We start from the raw sequence: 25,803 nt of genomic DNA, 5'->3' as shown, positions 1-25,803 counted from the left end.
CGGGGATCTGAGGCAAATGACAAAATCCAACAGGAATACTCAACCCTGAACTTGAATGTTTATTAAGTGTAAGGAAAGTATACATTACATTATACTTCACAATATCAATATTTATCTCATTTTCTGCCCTGGCATAATTAGATCTCCCGGTGAATGACGGAGTGACTGAGAAAGTTCCACAGGTGGAAGGAAACAGGGATTGTAGACTGAGGAACAACAGCAGGTGAACCAGCCCAGGATTGTGAGAGCATCAAACAGAGAGAACTCTTCCGATTCACACAGCTTCCATAGATCGGCAGGGGAGAAAGGTCAGAGAGAGTCCCATTGACTCAGACACAGACTGGTCCTGGGGGACTGGGGAGAAAGGTCAGAGAGACTCCCATTGACTCAGATACACACTGGTCCTGGGGGACAGTGGAGAAAGGTCAGAGAGAGTCCCATTGACTCACATACACACTGGTCCTGGGGACTGGGGAGAAAGGTCAGAGAGAGTCCCATTGACTCAGATACACACTGGTCCTGGGGGACTGGGGAGAAAGGTCAGAGAGAGTCCCATTGACTCAGATACACACTGGTCCTGTAGACAGTACTCACAGGTTACAAGGTAAGGCAGGAAATGGTGAGAATGAGACTGGGAGAATCTTCCCACCGAGCATAATTATTCAGCAGGAGGTCGTGCAATGGGATGTGAAATAAGATCAGTTTCTGTCCCTGAACAGACAGTCACATTGAATCATGTGTTTTTAGAATAAATGAAGTATCAGTGTTGTGGTTCGTGCAGTAGATGTGTGTATGAGCTTTCAAAAGCCATTTGATAAAGTATCACAATGGACTTGTTTGTAAAATTGAAGCACATGGTGCTAAAGGGATGGTGGTAACTTGGATATGTAATTAGCTGAGGGACTGGGGAGCTGTGGTGGACGGATGTTTTTCTGTCTGCGGAGAAGTATGCATTGGGTCAACCAGGGGTCACAATTGAGATCTTTGCTTTTCTGGTTATATTTTAAACGACCTGGTCTTCGCTATATGGATTGGGTCCAGTGAGATCAGACATTGTGTAACCCAGGGGCCCAGTGACATCAGGCTGTGTGTAACTCGGGAGCCCAGTGAGATCAGTCAGTGTGTAACCCGGGGGCCCAGTGATGTTGATACGGATTGTTTTCCCTCAATCTGTTTCAGCGAATACACTGACTCGAACACTTTAACAAAGTTAGTCTGAACTATACTTTAATCAATGAAGTGTCTTGCTCTGATAAAGGGGCACCGACTCCATGAGTGTGTCGAATCCACCAGAGCAAGCAAAAATCATTACTAAAACATTACAGTTATACAGTTCTTGATCGGTACAACCCCTTTTCATTGTCCTATCACATCAACTACCGTGGCATAGATACAAGCTAAACCAGTCATTTACACAGTAAAGCAAGCAATTCCCTAATCATGAGTGAAGATTAAGTCATCTCCAGATTATCTTTGTTTTGCAGGCAAGGAAGGCACAGTTCTGCTTCTCTGGGTATTCCTACAGTTTGGCCCCTACATCTGTTGCTACATTCCCATTATGATCAGACGGTTCCTCAAGGTTGTTTCACAAGAACAAGTTACTCATTGTTCTCCCCTAAAGTGAGATCGGAAGAGTCAGCAATAACCATGAGCGGCCATTTTAGAAAAAGTTAATACATTTGAAATTAGTACGGATAATACATATAAAGTTAGTAGCTACAGTAATACAGATTCTCAGTGAGATCAGACAGTGTGCAACCTGGGGGCCCAGTGAGATCTGACAGTATGTAACCTGGGGGCCCAGTGAGATCAGACAGTGTGTAACCCGGGGGCCCAGTGAGATCAGACAGTGTGTAACCCGGGGGGTGGGGGGGCCCAGTGAGGTCAGACAGTGTGTAACCCGGGGGCCCAGTGAGATCAGACAGTGTGTAACCCGGGGGGTGGGAGGGCCCAGTGAGGTCAGACAGTGTGTAACCCGGAGAGGATGGGCCCACTGAGATCAGGCCGTGTGTAACCCGGGGAGGATGGGCCCACAGAGATCAGGCCATGTGTAACCCAGGGGCCGAGTGAGATCAGGCAATGTGTATCCCAGGGTGGATGGGCCCAGTGAGATCAGACAGTGTGTAACCCGATCCCCACTGGGATCAGAGTGTCTGTAACCCAGGGGCACAGTGATATCAGACAGTGTGTAATCCTGGGGCCCAGTGAGCTCAAACTGTGTGTCACCCGGGGGCCCAGTGGGATCAGACAGTGTCTAACCCAGGGGCCCATTGAGATCAGACAGTGTGTAACCTGGGAGCCCAGTGAGATCAGACAGTGTGTAACCTGGGGAAGGTGGGCCCACTGATATCAGACAGTGTATAACCCGGGGGCCCAGTGAGATCATGCAGTGTATAATCCGGGGGCCCAGTGAGATCAGACAGTGTGTAACCCGGAGAGGATGGGCCTAGTGGGATCAGACAGTGTGTAACCCGGGGGCTGAGTGGGATCAGATAGTGTGTAACCCAGGGGCCCAGTGAGATCAGACAGTGTGTAACTCGGGGGCCCAGTGAGATCAACAGTGTGTAACTGGGGGGCACAGTGAAAGCAAACAGTGTGTAACTGGGGGGGCCAGTGAGATCAGACAGTGTGTAACTGGTGGGCACAGTGAGATCAGACAGTGTGTAACCCAGGGGCTCAGTGAGATCAGACAGTGTGTAACCCAGGGGCCCAGTGAGATCAGACAGTGTGTAACTCGGGGGCCCAGTGAGATCAACAGTGTGTAACTGGGGGGCACAGTGAAAGCAAACAGTGTGTAACTGGGGGGCTCAGTGAGATCAGACAGTGTGTAACTGGGGGGCACAGTGAGATCAGACAGTGTGTAATCTGGGGATCCAGTGAGATCAGACAGTGTGTAACCCGGAGAGGATGGGCCTAGTGGGATCAGACAGTGTGTAACCCGGGGGCCGAGTGGGATCAGATCGTGTGTAACCCGGGAGCCAAGTGGGATCAGACAGTGTGTAACCCGGGAGCCCAGTGCGATCAGACAATATGAAACCTGGGGGCCCAGTGTGATCAGACAGTGTATAACCCGGGGGCCCAGTGAGATCAGACAGGGTATAACCCGGGGATTAAGTGAGATCAGACAGTGTGTAATCCGGGAAGATGGGCCCAGTGTGATCAGACAGTATAATCCAGGGGTCCAGTGAGATCAGACAGTGTGTAACCCGGGGTGGATGGGCCCAGTGAGATCAGACAGTATGTAACCCAGGGGCAAGTGAGATCAGACAGTGTGTAACCCGGGGGCCCAGTGAGATCAGGCAGTGTGTAACCCGGGGCCCCAGTGAGATCAGAAAGTGTGCAACCCGGGGGCCCAGTGAGATCAGACAGTGTGTAACCCGGGGAGGATGGGCCCAGTGAGATCAGACAGTGTGTAACCCGGGGGCCAGTGAGATCAGACAGTGTGTAACCCGGGGGCCAGTGAGATCAGACAGTGTGTAACCCGGGGGCCAGTGAGATCAGACAGTGTGTAACCCGAGATCCCAGACAAATCAGACAGTGTGTAACCCGGGGGCCAGTGAGATCAGACAGTATGTAATCCAGGGGCCGAGTGAGTTCAGAGAGTGTGTAATCCAGGGTGGATGGGCCCACTGAGATCAGGCCGTGTGTAACCCGGGGAGGGTGGGCCCACAGATATCCGGCCGTGTGTAACCCAGGGGCCGAGTGAGATCAGGCAGTATTTAACCCAGGGTGGATGGGCCCAGTGAGATTAGACAGTGTGTAACCCGATCCCCACTGGGATCAGAGTGTCTGTAACCCAGGGGCACAGTGATATCAGACAGTGTGTAATCCTGGGGCCCAGTGAGCTCAAACTGTGTGTCACCCGGGGGCCCAGTGGGATCAGACAGTGTCTAACCCAGGAGCCCATTGAGATCAGACAGTGTGTAACCTGGGAGCCCAGTGAGATCAGAAAGTGTGTAACCTGGGGAAGGTGGGCCCACTGATATCAGACAGTGTATAACCCGGGGGCCCAGTGAGATCAGGCAGTGTATAATCCAGGGGCCCAGTGAGATCAGACAGTGTGTAACTCGGGGGCCCAGTGAGATCAACAGTGTGTAACTGGGGGGCACAGTGAAAGCAAACAGTGTGTAAATGGGGGGCCCAGTGAGATCAGACAGTGTGTAATCCGGGGATCCAGTGAGATCAGACAGTGTGTAACCCGGAGAGGATGGGCCTAGTGGGATCAGACAGTGTGTAACCCGGGGGCCGAGTGGGATCAGATCGTGTGTAACCCGGGAGCCGAGTGGGATCAGACAGTGTGTAACCCGGAGGCCCAGTGAGATCAGACAGGGTATAACCCGGGGATTAAGTGAGATCAGACAGTGTGTAATCCGTGAAGATGGGCCCAGTGTGATCAGACAGTATAATCCAGGGGTCCAGTGAGATCAGACAGTGTGTAATCCGGTTAGGATGGGCCCAGTGAGATCAGACAGTATGTAACCCAGGGGCAAGTGAGATCAGACAGTGTGTAACCCGGGGGCCCAGTGAGATCAGGCAGTGTGTAACCCGGGGCCCCAGTGAGATCAGAAAGTGTGCAACCCGGGGGCCCAGTGAGATCAGACAGTGTGTAACCCGGGGAGGATGGGCCCAGTGAGATCAGACAGTGTGTAACCCGGGGGCCAGTGAGATCAGACAGTGTGTAACCCGGGGGCCAGTGAGATCAGACAGTGTGTAACCCGGGGGCCAGTGAGATCAGACAGTGCGTAACCCGAGATCCCAGACAAATCAGACAGTGTGTAACCCGGGGGCCAGTGAGATCAGACAGTATGTAATCCAGGGGCCGAGTGAGTTCAGAGAGTGTGTAATCCAGGGTGGATGGGCCCACTGAGATCAGGCCGTGTGTAACCCGGGGAGGATGGGCCCACAGAGATCCGGCCGTGTGTAACCCAGGGGCCGAGTGAGATCAGGCAGTATTTAACCCAGGGTGGATGGGCCCAGTGAGATCAGACAGTGTGTAATCCGGGGGCCCAGTGAGCTCAAACTGTGTGTAACCCGGTGGCGCAGTGGGATCAGACAGTGTCTAACCCAGGGGCCCATTGAGATCAGACAGTGTGTAACCCGGGGCTCCAGTGAGATCAGACAGTGTGTAACCCGGGGGCCCAGTGAGATCAGACAGTGTCTAACCCGATCCCCATTAGGATCAGAATGTGTGTAACCCGGGGGCCCCAGTGAGATCAGAAAGTGTGCAACCCGGGGGCCCAGTGAGATCAAATACTGTGTAACCTGGGTGGTGGGGGTGCCCAGTGAGGTTAGACAGTGTGTAACCCGGGGGCCCAGTGAGATGAAACAGTGTGAAACCCAGAAGGTGGGGGGGTGGGGGCCCAGTGAGGTCAGACAGCGTGTAACCTGGGGACCAAGTGAGATCAGACAGTGTATAACCCGGGGGCCGAGTGGGATTCAGGCAGTGTGTAACCCGGGGCCCCAGTGAGAACAGTGTGTAACTGGGGGGCCCAGTGAGATCAGGCAGTGTATAATCCGGGGGCCCAGTGAGATCAGACAGTGTGTAACCCGGAGAGGATGGGCCTAGTGGGATCAGACAGTGTGTAACACGGGGGCCCAGTGAGATCAGACAGTGTGTAACCCGGGGAGGATGGGCCCAGTGAGATCAGACAGTGTGTAACCCGGGGGCCAGTGAGATCAGACAGTGTGTAACCCGGGGGCCAGTGAGATCAGACAGTGTGTAACCCGGGGGCCAGTGAGATCAGACAGTGTGTAACCCGAGATCCCAGACAAATCAGACAGTGTGTAACCCGGGGGCCAGTGAGATCAGACAGTATGTAATCCAGGGGCCGAGTGAGTTCAGAGAGTGTGTAATCCAGGGTGGATGGGCCCACTGAGATCAGGCCGTGTGTAACCCGGGGAGGGTGGGCCCACAGATATCCGGCCGTGTGTAACCCAGGGGCCGAGTGAGATCAGGCAGTATTTAACCCAGGGTGGATGGGCCCAGTGAGATTAGACAGTGTGTAACCCGATCCCCACTGGGATCAGAGTGTCTGTAACCCAGGGGCACAGTGATATCAGACAGTGTGTAATCCTGGGGCCCAGTGAGCTCAAACTGTGTGTCACCCGGGGGCCCAGTGGGATCAGACAGTGTCTAACCCAGGGGCCCATTGAGATCAGACAGTGTGTAACCTGGGAGCCCAGTGAGATCAGAAAGTGTGTAACCTGGGGAAGGTGGGCCCACTGATATCAGACAGTGTATAACCCGGGGGCCCAGTGAGATCAGGCAGTGTATAATCCGGGTGCCCAGTGAGATCAGACAGTGTGTAACTCGGGGGCCCAGTGAGATCAACAGTGTGTAACTGGGGGGCACAGTGAAAGCAAACAGTGTGTAAATGGGGGGCCCAGTGAGATCAGACAGTGTGTAATCCGGGGATCCAGTGAGATCAGACAGTGTGTAACCCGGAGAGGATGGGCCTAGTGGGATCAGACAGTGTGTAACCCGGGGGCCGAGTGGGATCAGATCGTGTGTAACCCGGGAGCCGAGTGGGATCAGACAGTGTGTAACCCGGAGGCCCAGTGAGATCAGACAGGGTATAACCCGGGGATTAAGTGAGATCAGACAGTGTGTAATCCGTGAAGATGGGCCCAGTGTGATCAGACAGTATAATCCAGGGGTCCAGTGAGATCAGACAGTGTGTAATCCGGTTAGGATGGGCCCAGTGAGATCAGACAGTATGTAACCCAGGGGCAAGTGAGATCAGACAGTGTGTAACCCGGGGGCCCAGTGAGATCAGGCAGTGTGTAACCCGGGGCCCCAGTGAGATCAGAAAGTGTGCAACCCGGGGGCCCAGTGAGATCAGACAGTGTGTAACCCGGGGAGGATGGGCCCAGTGAGATCAGACAGTGTGTAACCCGGGGGCCAGTGAGATCAGACAGTGTGTAACCCGGGGGCCAGTGAGATCAGACAGTGTGTAACCCGGGGACCAGTGAGATCAGACAGTGTGTAACCCGAGATCCCAGACAAATCAGACAGTGTGTAACCCGGGGGCCAGTGAGATCAGACAGTATGTAATCCAGGGGCCGAGTGAGTTCAGAGAGTGTGTAATCCAGGGTGGATGGGCCCACTGAGATCAGGCCGTGTGTAACCCGGGGAGGATGGGCCCACAGAGATCCGGCCGTGTGTAACCCAGGGGCCGAGTGAGATCAGGCAGTATTTAACCCAGGGTGGATGGGCCCAGTGAGATCAGACAGTGTGTAATCCGGGGGCCCAGTGAGCTCAAACTGTGTGTAACCCGGTGGCGCAGTGGGATCAGACAGTGTCTAACCCAGGGGCCCATTGAGATCAGACAGTGTGTAACCCGGGGCTCCAGTGAGATCAGACAGTGTGTAACCCGGGGGCCCAGTGAGATCAGACAGTGTCTAACCCGATCCCCATTAGGATCAGAATGTGTGTAACCCGGGGGCCCCAGTGAGATCAGAAAGTGTGCAACCCGGGGGCCCAGTGAGATCAAATACTGTGTAACCTGGGTGGTGGGGGTGCCCAGTGAGGTTAGACAGTGTGTAACCCGGGGGCCCAGTGAGATGAAACAGTGTGAAACCCAGAAGGTGGGGGGGTGGGGGCCCAGTGAGGTCAGACAGCGTGTAACCTGGGGACCAAGTGAGATCAGACAGTGTATAACCCGGGGGCCGAGTGGGATTCAGGCAGTGTGTAACCCGGGGCCCCAGTGAGAACAGTGTGTAACTGGGGGGCCCAGTGAGATCAGGCAGTGTATAATCCGGGGGCCCAGTGAGATCAGACAGTGTGTAACCCGGAGAGGATGGGCCTAGTGGGATCAGACAGTGTGTAACCCGGGGGCCGAGTGGGATCAGACAGTGTGTAACCCGGGAGCCCAGTGGGATCAGACAGTATGTAACCCGGAGTCCCAGTGAGATCAGTGTATAACCCGGGAGCCCAGTGAGATCAGACAGTGTATAACCCGGGGGCCCAGTGAGATCAGACAGTGTGTAACCCGGGGGTCCAGTGAGATCAGACAGTGTGTAACCTGGGGCACAGTGAGATCAGTCAGTGTCTAATCCGATCCCCATTGGGATCAGAGTATGTGTAACCCCGGGGGCCCCAGTGAGATCGGAAAGTGTGCAACCCGGAGGCCCAGTGAGATCAGACAGTGTGTAAACCGGGGCCGAGTGAGATCAGGCAGTGTGTAACCCAGGGTGGATGGGCCCAGTGAAATCGGACAGTGTGTAACCCAGGGGCCCAGTGAGCTCAAACGGTGTGTAACCCGGGGGCCCAGTGAGATCAGACAGTGTGTAATCCGGGGGCCCAGTGAGCTCAAACTGTGTGTAACCCAGGTGCCGAGTGAGATCAGATATTGTGTAACCCAGAGTGGATGGGCCCACTGAGGTCAGGCCATGTGTAACCCGGGGAGGATGGGCCCACAGAGATCAGGCCGTGTGTAACCCAGGGGCCGAGTGAGATCAGGCAGTGTGTAACCTAGGGTGGATGGGCCCAGTGAGATCAGACAGTGCGTAACCCGGGGGCTCAGTGAGATCAGACAGTGTGTAACCCAGGGGCCCAGTGAGATCAGACAGTGTGTAATCTGGGGGCCCAGTGAGCTCAAACTGTGTGTAACCCGGTGGCCCAGTGGGATCAGACAGTGTCTAACCCAGGGGCCCATTGAGATCAGACAGTATGTAACCCGCGGTTCCAGTGAGATCAGACAGTGTAACCCGGGGGCCCCAGTGAGATCAGAAAGTGTGCAACCCGGCAGCCCAGTGAGATTGTGAATGTTTAAAAATGTATAGAGACATTGAAGTTGAGAACGTGGGAATTGTATAGGGACAGTATAAGCTAACAAACAATTCATGGAGGAATAGCCATGACATCTCAGACTCGAGACTGCGAAATGTTACAACACTAACACATATTGAAACAAAACCCACAGCTTGCAGAAAAACCTCAAGGTCTTATTAAATCATGTTATTAACCTGAAACATTGACAGAAGGTCTTTGTTTAAAATCGGACCATGCTTGGGTCGGCTTATGAGTGGACGAAGGGAAGGAGGGATCAAAAGAGATGGGCTGAGCTGGGATGTCACTCTAGCCCTATCTTGTTATCTTTTGCCGAAAATGTATAACCGTCGTGCCTTGACAATGTAACGTCACTTATCCGTAGGGAGTGTGTACGCTCGATCGAGAATGTATATCCTCTGTCTGATAAGTCTTGCCGGCCGGTAAAATAAAGACTGCTTTGTTCAAAGCACAAGAGGTATTCGACTCAGTAATTTTACTGAACCAGATTGAGAGAAAAGAATCTACATTTACATTTGGTGTCAGAAGTGGGATCTCAACAGACAACTGCCGAAAAACTGCGAATTAAGAGCCAGACTAGCCTTGGACGAGACGAGGGGAAAGTGGCCACTGGAGTGAGTATGATTTCAATACTGCTCCAGTTTCCCCCGGTTTCAAAAGTCTGAGGAAAGTTTAGCCACTCGCTGGTTCTCAGGTAGTGTCTGAACGAGATCCAGGACAATCTGGTGAATACCTTTCAAACTTAGAATAGGGATAGAGATAGGGAAATTGCACGATGACGCAAACCAAGCGGCGACTTGGAAAGATAGGTTATAGTTAGAGCTAGATAGGGATAGATGATCAATCATGGATCCAAAAATTAATAGGAAAGAAAAGAGACTCTTGTGAACGTCTGTTTAAATGAGAACTGCTTCTGTTATTTTTACTGTTTAAAAAAAAAGCCGGGGAGTTGTGGTTTGTTTTATCTCAAACAGAATGAAAGTTTGTTTTAACCCTTCGTAGTGTTGTCCTGTATGTGGGAAGTTTAAGAGTGTGAACCTTATTGAATTACGTATATTCGGATGATAAGTTACGGAGCCAGGAAATGCACAAAGGATAGGTTTGTTGAAAAAAAAAAGAAAAACTTGTTGAAAGAAAACATTCAGAGAAGGCACAGCAAAACAACTGAGATGGATTCAAAAAAAATATTATATTAAATAACACGACCTTGAGGCTGGAACAATTGAGATAACGAAAAGCAGTCCACAGCCTACGTGCCAGACTTCTCTCTAGTTATGGAAAAGACAAAAAAAAAGTAACGTAATAAATAGGTGCTAAAAAAAATGTTCTGAGATTTTAAATTATGAGAAAAATTCCACTGCAGTAAAAAAAAAATCTCCTGTCCAGTTGGCGGAAAAACTCCATTAAATTAGGGCTTTCATTGACTGATTGAATTTAAACTGCGCAGTGACGCGAAAGGATAGGGAAATTTGGAGACTAAAAGAAATTAAATAAGGCTCATAAGAAATCAAATTTAGAAAATTAGGCTCACAGACAATTAAGTAAGGCTTATGGGGAATTAAATAGAGGATAGGTGTTCAAATCAGGTGTGACGTCGACCTTGTATATCACTTGGCCCGTCTAGGCACTGATTGAATTTAAATCACGCAGCAACTCGGAAGGTAGGGCCGACGCAAACGCGCAGCGACGCGAGACGTGCAGCGGCGCGGGCGTGCGGCCGAGTGGAGGGCTGACGCAGACGCGCAGCGGCGCTAACGTGTGGTGACGCGAGACGTGCAGCGGCGCGAGCGTGCGGCCGAGTGGAGGGCTGACGCAGACGCACAGCGGCGTTAACGCGTGGTGACGCGAGACGTGCAGCGGTGCGAGCGTGCGGCTGAGTGGAGGGCTGATGCAGATGCGCAGTGGCGCTAACGCGTGGTGACGCGAAATGTGCAGCGGCTCGAGCGCGCGCCCGAGTGAACGTGGGCCGACGCGAACGCGCAGCAACGCGAACCACGAAATATCAAGTCAGTGCTGATTTTTGTAAATCCGTTCATTGTAAGTTTGTTAAGTCTGTTTACTTTAAGTTGGAATCGCGCGGCGACACGAGCCGCGGGGCGACGCGGCTTTGTGTTAGTTTAGTAAGTTTGTTAAGTCTGTTTACTTCAAGTTTGAATCACGTGATGATGCGAGCCGCGGGGCGACGTGGCTTTGTGTTAGTTTTAGTAAAGTCTGTTTGTTTTAAGTTTGTTTAAATCGCAGGACTACATTGAACGCGTAACGACACGGTAATGGGTAATCAGTTGGATAAAACAACGGAAGCGGGTAGTCCGCTACAAAAGTTATGTGAAGAATTCCCTGAAAGAGCTGAAGACTTTAGAAAATTATCAGGAGCCCTGAACAAATTATTAGGAGATGACCAGTGGCCTCTAGGTGGCACTAGAAGCGTAGAGGTAGTAAAAAAAAAAGCACAGGGATTAATTTGGAGAAGGGGACGAGGAAAAGCGGATAAAAATTTAATTGCAACATGGCGACATTATTGTCAAAAAATTAAAAGATTCATCACTTCTGTCAAGTTGGCAAATAAATGCTATTAAATTAGGACTTTCATTGACAGAGGGAACACATGTTAAAACTGTAGACGTCTTCAAAAAAAAGAATGTGCGCACGAGAAACTTGCTAAGAGATCCTCTGGGACCTCTGAGAAAGGTATTGACCCACTACGTAGTAAAATGGCTGGCTTTGTGTTAACCGAGGCTGATGATGAAATTGATGAGTGGTCACTGACTCAGCGCCCAACGGCGCCTCCCGCACCCCCTGGCCCCTTGCTCCAGTCCTCTTCCCAACACCCTCCACCTTACACTCCGGCGAGAGGAGTTAAAAATAACCCCATACCACCAAAGCAACAAACCCAAACTGACTCCTCATCCTCTGATAGCGATTCGGATCCCCAGTTCACAAGCAATATAGCCGAAAGGACCAGATCTCTCACTCGAAAGGGCAGAACTATCACAGACAGTCCCGTAAATCTTCTAGTCAATCTACCAGTCCAAGTTGTGAAAGACATAGCAAACACCCCCGCCGATCGAGACGCAGAACTGTCAAGCAGTCAGACAGCTCCGACCTAGGAATGATTTCCAAGATCCCAAAGTCCCGACACCAATTCCCTGTCAGACCAATGCCAAACCCTGATGCACAACAAGCTGCAGACCACCCACTATAGACAAATGGAAAGGGCAGTTAGATATTATTGGCAGGAAAAGAAAGGGGAGAGGGGAGGTGCGCCCCCAACCCGGGTCAAGACTGAATACGTGACTAGAAAGGAAGAGCCATCTCGGGAGGAAGGATCAATAGAACCGCAGTGTTGCATACAGGATTGGATGGATGTGCAAGGATACGGTTATACTAAACAACCAAATGGCCCGAGCCCTGCTAATAAACCTCCCTATTGTTCCCGGCATGGTATGGGAAGAGGCCGGGACTGGGTAAGAGGAATTGACTGTTTTAATTGTGGGCAGGAAGGACATTGGAATAAAAATTGCCCCTACCATGGAAAAGGAAGAGGAGGAAGAGGAGGGGGGCAAGGGGGGAGAGGAGGATCTTACACTAACTTCTCCCAGAACAACCCCTTTGGTCAATTGTCCCCCGATTGACTACACAGCTTGATTGTGCAGGGATCCTCCCCGGACGACGAACCAATCGGTGGAACATCAAGTTGTTATCACAACCAATCTGGACTGTAACTTGATGGCTAGAGACCTCCTCTGCAAATTCCAGTTGTATTTGGAGTGTGGAGATGATGGGATTATTGTAAAACAGGGAACCCTTAAGCAGCAGTATTATACCACTAGAACCCCTCAGTGGTGGTCTCTGGACCCTATCACGTGACCCTAGCATACGATCCCAGTGGAAAGAATCAGGACCTGCAGAACTTTTATCAGGATCACGAAGGGGAAGTGAAGGAAATTCTATTAAGGGCTAGAGTGACTGGACCGGAAGGAGAGGCAGATTTTGTGGAAATGGACAACCCCCAACGGTGGCACCACATTTGGAAGTTATGGTGCGCCAGGCTATAGACGAGGCTGACCCTACCAGTCGGGATGTGCAAATTCTACGGGGACCCCGAGAAGGTCTTAACGACTCTGCAGCATCATACTGGCTCTGACATACCTGACTATGTGGATCCTCATGTGTGGGTAGAGGACCCCTCCCAAGTGGGTTATCACAGGCAATACCGAGTATCCACCGAGCTTTGGAGGCTAGCCGAGTCGAACCAATTTTCCAGTTTCCAGTCCCGAACATGGCTAAACAAATGCAACAGTGTTTGGGGATGATCAATTACTGCATATCCTGGATCCCTAATGTTGCCCTGATGACTAAGCACCTCACCCCGTATACAAATAAGCAAGGCAGCTTTGAAATAGAAACCGTAGACGTCCAATTTGAGTACAGGGGCAGGGAGGTGTTGCTACAGTTGTACAGGGCCTTGGTGAGGCCACACCTGGAGTATTGTGTACAGTTTTGGTCTCCTAACTTGAGGAAGGACATTCTTGCTATTGAGGGAGTGCAGCGAAGATTCACCAGACTGATTCCCGGGATGGTGGGACTGACCTATCAAGAAAGACTGGATCAACTGGGCTTGTATTAACTGGAGTTCAGAAGAGTGAGAGGGGACCTCATAGAAACGTTTAAAATTCTGCCGGTTTGGACAGGTTGGATGCAGGAAAAATGTTCCCAATGTTGGGGAAGTCCAGAACCAGGGGTCACAGTCTAAGGATAAGGGGTAAGCCATTTAGGACCGAGATAAGGAGAAACTTCTTCACCCAGAGAATTATGAACCTGTGGAATTCTCTACCACAGAAAGTAGTTGAGGCCAATTCACTAAATATATTCAAAAGGGAGTTAGATGAAGTCCTTACGACTCGGGGGATCAAGGGGTATGGCGTGAAAGCAGGAAGTGGGTACTGAAGTTTCATGTTCAGCCATGAACTCATTGAATGGCGGTGCAGGCTAGAAGGGTTGAATGGCCTGCTCCTGCACCCATTTTCTATGTTTCTAAGCCTTTAAGGAACTAAAGACAGCCCTGCTGCAAGCTCCGGTTTTGGGCCGGCCCCTCTATGACCCGCCCTTTCAAATGTATTGTACAATTCTGAAAGACTGTGCTACCGTTGTCTTGACACATCTCACTCCGTAGCTGCCCTCCTGGGCCAACTGCAGACTCAACACCTTACCATGGCCAGGCAAAGCAGATATGAGATCTACTTACTAAACAATCCTAAGCTGACCTTTCGGCACTGTACTGCAATTAATCCGGCCTGTTTTTTTACTGAGCCACCCCAAGATAAGGAAGAACCCAGTCATGATTGTTTATCTTTAATTTAAGAGGCCACATCAGTCAGCGAAGATTTTATTGATGTACCAATTGAAGATCCAGACTGTACGGAATTAATCCAGAAGGTACACAAATCTCAGGATACGCCATAGTAAACCAGGAGAATCAGGTCTTGGAATCTGCCGCTTTTGAAACTGCCGATTCTGCTCAACAAGCTGAACTATTCGCCCTCACCCGAGCCTGTATCTTGGCCAAAGATCTCAAAGTCAATATCTATACCGACTCTAGGTATGCCTTTGGGGTGGCCCATGATTTTGGACAATTATGGAAAAATAGGGGACTCCTAACCTCACAGGGGAATGAGATATCTCATAAACAGCTAGTATCTGATTTGTTGTAAGCCCTCATGTTCCCCAAACGCATTGCCATTGTCGAATGTACCACCCACACTACCGAAAATTCTCTGGTTGATATAAGGAATCGTTGTGCTGACCAAGAGGCCAAACAAGCCTCTCGTGACCAACAGATGGTAGTGCCCAAAATTATGAGTCAGACTAAAAATCCTGCGAAGGATAAGTTAGCCTCGGAAAAACCAATGCCAACCATCCAAGATGTTATAAAAGCACAGGAGGACGCTCCTGAAAAAGATAAACTGTTGTGGAAATATTATGCATGTACTTATGACAATGTTTCTAAACTCTGGACCACTCCCGCGGAACAGACTTGCATGTCTGACAAGTTGGCTCTATGGGTTATTGAATGTATGCATTTTGCTACTCATTGTGGAGCAAGGACCACGAGTGACACACTTTTGGCTACTTGGTGGCACCCTAGACTCCAGGCGCTCACCCAGAACATCAGTAGTCGTTGCCTGGTTTGCCAGCAACATAATCCAGGGAAGGGAGTCCCCTGTGATTGGGGTAAAACGCCCCTACCCGAAGGTCCCTTTGAGACATTTCAGTTGGACTACATTGAGTTGCAAAAAGTTCAGTGTTACAAATATGTGTTAGTAATAGTAGATGTGTTTAGCAGATGGATTGAAGCCTACCCTACCCTGGACAATAAGGCTCAAACTGTTGTTAAGGTGTTAATGAGGGAAATTGTTCCTAGATCTCAGCTCGACTGATGACCACCTATGTTCTTTCTCTGACTCAGGCTCTGCGACTAGCTCACAACCAGGTTCAAGATGCTCACCTCGACCTCCCAGTTTTACCTGAATTGTCCCTCGTGGCACCAAGGAAGTATGGATTCGGAAGGGATTAGAGCCACAATGGGAGGGGCCTTTTCAGGTGTTACTCACTACCCCCACTGCAGCCAAGGTTGAGGGGAAAAGTGCCTGGGTTCACCTGCACCACTGCAAGCTCACCACCCCCTAACGAACCTATTTTGCTGGTTATTCTAATTCCTGTTCCTGTTCCAGACTTCTTCTTCTCCATAGCTGAAGAAGGCCGTTGGCATCCTAATTGGAACGTGGACCAGTTTGAACTTTTACCCATAGTGATAGACAGCCAGCTACACCGACGGTGACCTGAGAAGAGAGACGGGAAAATTGAACTCTTTTAATCAGCAAAATAATTGGACTATTTATCTGAATCCTGAGCCATAAGATGAAACTGTCTGTATGCCACAGTCTGTATAATAGTGTTGATATATGACAGTTTCGGCGCATGGGAGGGGAGACAGAGACGAGAGCTACATGTCTTATGTTTATGCGCAAAATGGGAACTTTTCTAGATGTTGGGTGTGTTCACATTCCCTATACATTTTACTCCTAGAATGATCCTAAGTGTTATCATGGAATGATAAAAGGGGGGGGAATGTGAATGTTTAAAAATGTATAGAGACATTGAAGTTGAGAACGTGGGAATTGTATAGGGACAGTATAAGCTAACAAACAATTCATGGAGGAATAGCCATGACATCTCAGACTCGAGACTGCGAAATGTTACAACACTAACACATATTGAAACAAAACCCACAGCTTGCAGAAAAACCTCAAGGTCTTATTAAATCATGTTATTAACCTGAAACATTGACAGAAGGTCTTTGTTTAAAATCGGACCATGCTTGGGTCGGCTTATGAGTGGACGAAGGGAAGGAGGGATCAAAAGAGATGGGCTGAGCTGGGATGTCACTCTAGCCCTATCTTGTTATCTTTTGCCGAAAATGTATAACCGTCGTGCCTTGACAATGTAACGTCACTTATCCGTAGGTAGTTTGTACGCTCGATTGAGAATGTATATCCTCTGTCTGATAAGTCTTGCCGGCCAGTAAAATAAAGACTGCTTTGTTCAAAGCACAAGAGGTATTTGACTCAGTAATTTTACTGAACCAGATTGAGAGAAAAGAATCTACATTTACAAGATCAGACCGTGTGTAACCTGGGGGCCCAGTAAGGTCAGACAGCGTGTAACCCGGGCACCAAATGAGATCAGACAGTGTGTAACCCGAGATCCCAGACAGATCAGACAGTGTGTAACCCGGGGGCCAGTGAGATCAGACAGTATGTAATCCAGGGGCCGAGTGAGTTCAGACAGTGTGTAATCCAGGGTGGATGGGCCCACTGAGATCAGGCCGTGTGTAACCCGGGGAGGATGGGCCCACAGAGATCCGGCCGTGTGTAACCCAGGGGCCGAGTGAGATCAGGCAGTATTTAACCCAGGGTGGATGGGCCCAGTGAGATCAGACAGTGTGTAATCCGGGGGCCCAGTGAGCTCAAACTGTGTGTAACCCGGTGGCCCAGTGGGATCAGACAGTGTCTAACCCAGGGGCCCATTGAGATCAGACAGTGTGTAACCCGGGCCTCCAGTGAGATCAGACAGTGTGTAACCCGGGGGCCCAGTGAGATCAGACAGTGTCTAACCCGATCCCCATTAGGATCAGAATGTGTGTAACCCGGGGGCCCCAGTGAGATCAGAAAGTGTGCAACCCGGGGGCCCAGTGAGATCAAATACTGTGTAACCTGGGTGGTGGGGGTGCCCAGTGAGGTTAGACAGTGTGTAACCCGTGGGCCCAGTGAGATGAAACAGTGTGAAACCCAGAAGGTGGGGGGTGGGGGCCCAGTGAGGTCAGACAGCGTGTAACCTGGGGACCAAGTGAGATCAGACAGTGTATAACCCGGGGGCCGAGTGGGATTCAGGCAGTGTGTAACCCGGGGCCCCAGTGAGAACAGTGTGTAACTGGGGGGCCCAGTGAGATCAGGCAGTGTATAATCCGGGGGCCCAGTGAGATCAGACAGCGTGTAACCCGGAGAGGATGGGCCTAGTGGGATCAGACAGTGTGTAACACGGGGGCCGAGTGGGATCAGACAGTGTGTAACCCGGGAGCCCAGTGGGATCAGACAGTATGTAACCCGGGGTCCCAGTGAGATCAGTGTATAACCCGGGAGCCCAGTGAGATCAGACAGTGTATAACGGGCGGGCCCAGTGAAAGCAAACAGTTTGTAACCCGGGGTCCCAGTGAGATCAGACAGGTTCTAACCCGGGGTCCCATTGAGATCAGACAGTGTATAACCCGGGGGCCTAGTGAGATCAGACAGTGTGTAACCCGGGGGTCCAGTGAGATCAGACAGTGTGTAACCCGGGGGTCCAGTGAGATCGGACAGTGTATAAACCAGGGGCCCAATGAGCTCAGTCAGTATGTAACCCGGCGACCGAGTGAGTTCAGACTGTGTGTAACCCAGGGGGCCAGTGAGATCAGACAATGTGTAAGCCAGGGAGGATGGGCCTAGTGAGATCAGACAGTGTGTAACCCGGGAGCCCAGTGAGATCAGACAGTGCGTAACCCGGGGCCCAGAGAGATCAGACAGTGTGTAACCTGGGGAGGATGGGCCCAGTGAGATCAAGCAGTGTGTAACACGGGGGCCCAGTGAGATCGGACAGTGTGTAACCCGGGGGCCCAGTGAGTTCAGACATTGTGTAACCCGGGGGCCCAGTGAGATCAGACAGTGTTTTACCCGAGGAGGATGGGCCCAGTGAGTTCAGACAGTGTGTAACCCGAGGGCCCCAGTGAGATCAGAAAGTGTGCAACCCGGGGGCCCAGTGAGATCCAGACAGTGTGTAACCTGGGTGCCCAGTGAGATCAAACACTGTGTAACCTGGGAGGTGGGGGTGCCCAGCGAGGTTAGACATTGTGTAACACGGGGGCCCAGTGAGATCAGACAGTGTGTAACCAGGGGAGGATGGGCCCAGTGAGTTCAGACAGTGTGTAACCCGGGGGCCCAGTGAGATCAGACAGTGTGTAACCCGGGGGTCCAGTGAGTTCAGACACTCTGTAACCCGGGGGCCCAGAGTGATCAGACAGTGGGTAACCTGGGGAGGATGGGCCCAGTGAGATCGGACAGTGTGTAACCAGGGGCCCAGTCATATCAGACCGTGTGTAACCCAGGGGCCCTGTGAAATCAGACAGTGTGTAACGCACTGTGGATGGGCCCACTGAGATCAGGCAGTGAGTAAGCCGGGGAGGATGGCCCCAGTGCGTTGAGACAGTGTGTAACCCCAGGGGCCCATTGAGATCAGACAGTGTGTAACCCGGGGGCCGATTAAGATCAGACAGTGTGTAACCCGGGGAGGATGGGCCCAGTGAGATCAGAAAGTGTGTAATATGAGGGGGAGTGCCCAGTGAGATCAGGCAGTGTGTAACCCGGGGGACCAGTGAGATCAAGCAGTGTGTAACCCGGGGAGGATGGGCCCACTGAGATCACACAGTGTGTAATCCAGGGTCCCAATGAGATCAGACAGTGTGTAACCCAGGGGCCCAGTGAGATCACACAGTGTGTAACCCAGGGTCCCACTGAGATCACACAGCATGTCACCCGGGGGCCCAGTGAAAGCAGACAGTGTATAACTGGGGGACCCATTGAAAGCATACAGTGTGTGACCCGGGGGCCCAGTGAGATCAGACAGTGTGTAACCCGGGGGCTCAGTGAGATCGGACAGTGTATAAGCCAGGGGCCCAGTGAGATCAGTCAGTATGTAACCCGGGGGCCGAGTGAGTTCAGACTGTGTGTAACCCGGGGGGCCAGTGTGTTCAGACAATGTGTAAGCCAGGGAGGATGGGCCCAGTGAGTTCAGACAGTGTGTAACCCGGGGGCCCAATGAGTTCAGACAGTGTGCAACCCGGGGGCCCAGTGAGATCAAGCAGTGTGTAACGCAGGGAAGATGGGCCCAGTGAGATTAGAAAGTGTATAACCCAGGGAATCTGTGAGATCAGACAGTGTGTAACCCGGGGTCCCAGTGAAATCAGACAGTTTGTAACCCGGGGGACCAGTGAGATCAGACAGTGTGTAACCCGGGGACCCAGTGAGGTCAGACAGTATGTAACCTCGAGGTCCAGTGAGATCAGACAGTGTGTAACCTAGGGGCCCAGTGAAAGAATGCTGTGTATACCTGGGGGGGGCCCAGTGAAAGCAGACAGTCTGTAACTCGGGTGCCCAGTGAGGTCAGACAGTGTGTAACCTAGAGGCCCAGTGAGATCATACAGTGTGTAAGCCGGAGAGGATTGGCCCAATGAGATCAGACAGTGTGTAATACGACGGGGAGGTCCCAGTGAGATCAGACAATGTGTAACCCGGGGGCCTAGTCAGATCAGACAGTGTGTAACACGGGTGCCCAGTGAGATCAGACAGTGTGTAACACGGGTGCCCAGTGAGATTGGACAATGTGTAACCCGGGTGGCCAGTAAGTTCAGACAATGTGTAACCTGGGGGCCCAGTGAGATCACACAGTTTGTAATGCAGGGTGGATGGGCCCAGTGAGATCAGGCAGCGTATAACCTGGGGTCCCAGTGAGATCGGACAGTGTGTAACCCGGGGACCGAGTGAGATCAGACAGTGTGTAACCCGGGAGCCCAGTGAGATCAGACAGTGCGTAACCCTGGGGCCCAGTGAGATTAGACAGTGTGTAACCCGGGGAGGATGGAACAAGTGAGATCAGACACTGTGTAACCCGGGTAGGATGGGCCCAGTGGGATCAGACTGTGTGTTACCCGGGGGCCCAGTGAGATCAGACAGTATTTAACCCGGGGAGGCTGGCCTCAGTGAGATCAGGCAATGTGTGACCCGGGTGCCCAATGAGATCAGACAGTGTGTAACTTGGGGGCCCAATGAGATCAGCCAGTGTGTAATGCAGGGTGTTTGTGCCCAGTGAGATCAGATAGTGTGTAACTGGGGGCCCAGTGGGATCAGACAGTGTGTAACCCGGGGGCCCAGTGAGAGCAGACAGTATGTAACCCGAGGAGGATGGGCCCAGTGAGATCAGACAGTGTGTAACCCGGGGCCCAGTGAGATCAGACAGTGTGTAACCCGGGGGCCCAGTGAAAGCAGGCAGTGTGTAACCCGGGGAGGTGGGCCCAGTGAGATCAGACAGTGTGTAACCCGGGGCCCAGTGAGATCAGACAGTGTATAACTGGGGGGGGGGCCCAGTGAAAGCAGACAGTCTGTAACTCGGGGGCCCAGTGAGGTCAGACAGTGTGTAACATAGGGGCCCAGTGAGATTAGACATTGTGTAACCCGGTAGGATTGGCCCAGTGAGATCAGACAGTGTGTAATACGAGGGGGAGGGCCCAGTGAGATCAGAAAGTGTGTAACCCGGGGGCCGAGTGAGATCAGACAGTGTGTAACCCGAGGGCCCAGTGAGATCAGACAGTGTGTAACCCGGGGGCATAGTGAGATCAGACAGTGTGTAACCCGAGGGCCCAGTGAGATCAGACAGTGTGTAACCCGAGGGCCCAGTGAGATCAGACAGTGTGTAACCCGGGGGCATAGTGAGATCAGACAGTGTGTAACACGAGTGCCCAGTGAGATCAGACAGTGTGTAACCCGGGGGCCTAGTGAGATCAGACAGTGTGTAACCCAAGGGCCCAGTGAGATCAGAAAGTGTGTAACACGAGTGTCCAGTGAGATCAGACAGTGTGTAACCTGGGTGCCCAGTAAGATCAGACAATGTGTAACCTGAGGGCCCAGTGAGTTCGTACAGTGTGTAACACAGGGAGGATGGGTCCAGTGAGATCAGTCAGTGTGTAACCCGGGGTTCCAGTGAGATCAGACAGTGTGTAACCCGGGTGCCCAGTGCGATCAGACAGTGTGTAAGCCGGGGAGGATGGGACCAGTGAGATCAGGCAGTGTGTAACCCGGGGAGGATGGGCCCCGTGGGATCAGACAGTGTGTAACCCGGGGGCCCAGTGAGATCAGACAGTATTTAACCCGGGGAGGCTGGGCTCAGTGAGATCAGACAGTGTGTAAACCGGGGCCCAGTGAGATCAGGCAGTGTGTAACCCGGAGACCCAGTAAGATCAGACAGTGTGTAACCTGAGGGCCCAGTGAGATCAGGCGGTGTGTAACCCGGGGGCCCACTGAGATCAGGCGGTGTGTAACCCGGGTGCCCAGTGAGCTCGGACAGTGTGTAAACCCGAGGCCCAGTGCGATCAGTCAGTGTGTAACCCGGGGGCCCAGTGAGATCAGACAGTGTTTTACCCGGGGAGGATGGGCCCAGTAAGATCAGACAGTGTGTAACCCCGGTGGCCAAGTGAGATGAGACAGTGTGTCACCCGGGGGCCCAGTGAGATCAGACAGTATGTAACCTGGGGAGGATGTGCCCAGTGAGATCAGACAGTGTGTAACCCGGGGAGGGTGGGCCCAGTGAGATCAGACAGTGTGTAACCCGGGGCCCAGTGAGATCAGACAGTGTGTAACCCGGGGCCCAGTGAGATCAGACAGTGTGTAACCCGGGGGCCCAGTGAAAGCAGACAGTGTATAACTGGGGGGGGCCCAGTGAAAGCGGACAATCTGTAACTCGGGGGCCCAGTGAGATCCGACAGTGTGTAACCTCGGGGCCCTGTGAGATCAGACAGTGTGTAAGCCGGGGTACTAGTGAGATCAGACAGTGTGTAACCCGGGGAGGAAATACCCAGTGAGATCAGACAGTGTGTAACCCGGGGGACTAGTGAGATCAGACAGTGTGTAACCCAAGGGCCCAGTGAGATCAGACAGTGTGTAACCCAGGGCCCAAAGACATCAGATAGTGTTTAAACTGGGGAGGATGGGCCCAGTGAGATCAGACAGTGTGTCACCCCGGGGGCCCATTGAGATCAGACAGTGTGTAACTCGGGGGCCCAGTGAGATGAGACAGTGTGTCACCCGGGGGCCCAGTGAGGTCAGACAGTGTGTAACCCGGGGGCCCAGTGAGATCAGACAGTGTGTCACCTGGGGCTCAGTGAGATCAGACAGTGTGTCACCCGGGGGCCAAGTGAGATCAGACAGTGTGTAACCCGGGGACCAGTGAGGTCAGGCAGTGTGTAACCCGGGTGCCCAGTGAGATCAGACAGTGTGTCACCTGGGGTGCCAAGTGAGGTCAGACAGTGTGTAACCCGGGTGCCCAGTGAGATCAGACAGTGTGTAACCCGGGGCCCAGTGAGGTCAGACAGTGTGTAACCTGGGTGCCCAGTGAGATCAGACAGTGTGTCACCCGGGGGCCAAGTGAGATCAGCCAGTGTCTAAACCGGTGGCCCAGTGAGATCAGACAGTATGTAACCCGGAGACCCAGTGAGATCAGACAGTATGTAATCTGGGGAGGATGGGCCTAGTGGGATCAGACACTGTGTAACTCAGGGGCCGAGTGAGATCAGACAGTGTGTAACCCGGGGATGATGGGCCCAGTAAGATCAGACAGTGTGTAACCCGGGGCCCAGTGAGATCAGACAGTATCTAACCCGGGGCCCAGTGAGATCAGACAGTGTGTAACCCGGGGGCCCAGTGAAAGCAGACAGTGTATAACTGGGGGGGGGCCCAGTGAAAGCAGACAGTCTGTAACTCGGGGGCCCAGTGAGGTCAGACAGTGTGTAATCAAGGGAGGATTGGCCCAGTGAGATCAGACAGTGTGTAATACGAGGGGGAGGGCCCAGTGAGATCAGACAGTGTGTAACCCGAGGGCCCAGTGAGATCAGACAGTGTGTAACACGAGTGCCCAGTGAGATCAGGCAGTGTGGAACCTGGGGGCCCATTGAGATCAGGCAGTGTGTAACCCGGGGAGGATGGGCCCAGTGAGATCAGTCAGTGTGTAACCCGGGGGCTCAGTGAGATCGGACAGTGTGTCGACCGGGGGCCCAGTGAGTTCAGATGCTGAGTAACCCAGGGGGCCAGTGAGATCAGACAATGTGTAAGCCAGGGAGGATGGGCCCAGTGAGATCAGACAGTGTGTAACCCGGGAATGATTGGCCCAGTGAGATCAGACAGTGTGTAATCCCGGGGGCCCATTGAGACCAGACTGTGCAACCCAGGGGCCCAGTGAGATCAGACAGTGTGAAACCCGGAGGGCCAGTGAGACCAGACAGTGTGCATCCCGGTGGCCCAGTGAGATCGGACCGTATGTAACCCGGGGGCCCAGTGAGATCAGCCAGTGTGTAAACCGGGGGCCCAGTGAGATCAGACAGTATGTAACCTGGGGAGGATGTGCCCAGTGACATCAGACACTGTGTAATACGAGGGGGAGGACCCAGTGAGATCAGACAGTGTGTAACCCGGGGCCCAGTGAGATCAGACAGCGTGTAACCCGGGAGCACAGTGAGATCAGACAGTGTATATTGGGCGGGCCCAGTCAAAGCAAACAGTGTGTAATCCAGGGTCCCAGTGAGATCAGACAGTGTGTAACCCGGGATCCCAGTGAGATCATACAGTGTATAACCCGGGGGCCCAGTGAGATCAGACAGTGTGTAACCCGGGGGCCCAGTGAGATCGGACAGTGTGTAACATTGGGACTAGTTAGATCAGTCAGTGTGTAACCCGGGGAGAATGGGCCAGTGAGATCAGACAATGTGTATCCCGGGGGCCCAGTGAGATCAGACAGTGTGTAACCCGGAGTCCCAGTACGATCAGACAATCTGTATCCCGGTGAGCATTGGCCCAATGAGATCAGACAGTGTGTAACCCAGGGGCCCAGTGAGGTCGGCCAGTGTGTAACCCGGGTGGATGTCCCGATTGAGATCAGACAGTGTGTAACCCAGGGCCCAGAGAGATCAGACAGTTTGTAACGCAGGGTGGTTGGGCTCGGTGAGATCAGACAGTGTGTAACCCGGGGACCCAGTGAGTTCGGACCGTGTGTAACCTGGGGAGGATGTGCCCAGTGAGATCAGACAGTGTGTAACCCGGGGAGGGTGGGCCCAGTGAGATCAGACAGTGTGTAACCCGGGGCCCAGTGAGATCAGACAGTGTGTAACCCGGGGCCCAGTGAGATCAGACAGTGTGTAACCCGGGGGCCCAGTGAGATCAGACAGTGTGTAACCCGGGGCCCAGTGAGATCAGACAGTGTGTAACCCGGGGGCCCAGTGAAAGCAGACAGTGTATAACTGGGGGGGGCCCAGTGAAAGCAGACAATCTGTAACTCGGGGGCCCAGTGAGGTCCGACAGTGTGTAACCTCGGGTCCCAGTGAGATCAGACAGTGTGTAACCCGGGGGACTAGTGAGATCAGACAGTGTGTAACCCGGGGAGGAAATACCCAGTGAGATCAGACAGTGTGCAACCCGGGGGACGAGTGAGATCAGACAGTGTGTAACCCGGGGAGGAAATACCCAGTGAGATCAGACAGTGTGTAACCCAAGGGCCCAGTGAGATCAGACTGTGTGTAACCCAGGGCCCAAAGACATCAGATAGTGTGTAAACTGGGGAGGATGGGCCCAGTGAGATCAGACAGTGTGTCACCCCGGGGGCCCATTGAGATCAGACAGTGTGTAACTCGGGGGCCCAGTGAGGTCAGACAGTGTGTAACCCGGGGGCCCAGTGAGATCAGACAGTGTGTCACCCGGGGCTCAGTGAGATCAGACAGTGTGTCACCCGGGGGCCAAGTGAGATCACACAGTGTGTAACCCGGGGACCAGTGAGGTCAGACAGTGTGTAACCCGGGTGCCCAGTGAGATCAGACAGTGTGTCACCTGGGGGCCAGTGAGGTCAGACAGTGTGTAACCCGGGTGCCCAGTGAGATCAGACAGTGTGTAACCCGGGGCCCAGTGAGGTCAGACAGTGTGTAACCTGGGTGCCCAGTGAGATCAGACAGTGTGTCACCTGGGGGCCAAGTGAGATCAGCCAGTGTCTAAACCGGTGGCCCAGTGAGATCAGACAGTATGTAACCCGGAGACCCAGTGAGATCAGACAGTATGTAATCTGGGGAGAATGGGCCTAGTGGGATCAGACAGTGTGCAACTCAGGGGCCGAGTGAGATCAGACAGTGTGTAACCCGGGGATGATGGGCCCAGTAAGATCAGACAGTGTGTAACTCGGGGCCCAGTGAGATCAGACAGTGTGTAACCCGGGGCCCAGTGAGATCAGACAGTGTGTAACCCGGGGGCCCAGTGAAAGCAGACAGTGTATAACTGGGGGGGGCCCAGTGAAAGCAGACAGTCTGTAACTCGGGGGCCCAGTGAGGTCAGACAGTGTGTAATCAAGGGAGGATTGGCCCAGTGAGATCAGACAGTGTGTAATACGAGGGGGAGGGCCCAGTGAGATCAGACAGTGTGTAACCCGAGGGCCCAGTGAGATCAGACAGTGTGTAACACGAGTGCCCAGTGAGATCAGGCAGTGTGTAACCTGGGGGCCCATTGAGATCAGGCAGTGTGTTACCCGGGGAGGATGGGCCCAGTGAGATCAGTCAGTGTGTAACCAGGGGGCTCAGTGAGATCGGACAGTGTGTCGCCCGGGGGCCCAGTGAGTTCAGA

The 25,803-nt window shown here is 52.7% G+C and overlaps 1 long non-coding RNA gene across 2 annotated transcripts in view; it reads left to right on the top strand.

Moving 5' to 3' along the window:
• LOC139229905 (uncharacterized) overlaps positions 1 to 25,803 on the top strand; it is a 247,167-nt gene that overhangs the window by 8,372 nt on the left and 212,992 nt on the right. Inside the window, exons 3-4 of one of the 2 annotated variants that reach the window (XR_011587851.1) lie at positions 142 to 308; positions 15,258 to 16,382. This is a non-coding gene — a long non-coding RNA (uncharacterized lncRNA). Of the gene's footprint in view, positions 1 to 141; positions 309 to 15,257; positions 16,383 to 25,803 lie in introns of those variants that run through there. The other variant, XR_011587852.1, reaches the window with a different exon arrangement.

Source organism: Pristiophorus japonicus, chromosome 19 (assembly GCF_044704955.1).
Source record: "Pristiophorus japonicus isolate sPriJap1 chromosome 19, sPriJap1.hap1, whole genome shotgun sequence".
In the NCBI taxonomy this organism is placed as follows: Eukaryota; Metazoa; Chordata; class Chondrichthyes; family Pristiophoridae; genus Pristiophorus; species Pristiophorus japonicus.
The sequence above is the reverse complement of the archived record's forward strand: the minus strand, read 5'-3'. Positions and strand labels throughout refer to the sequence as shown.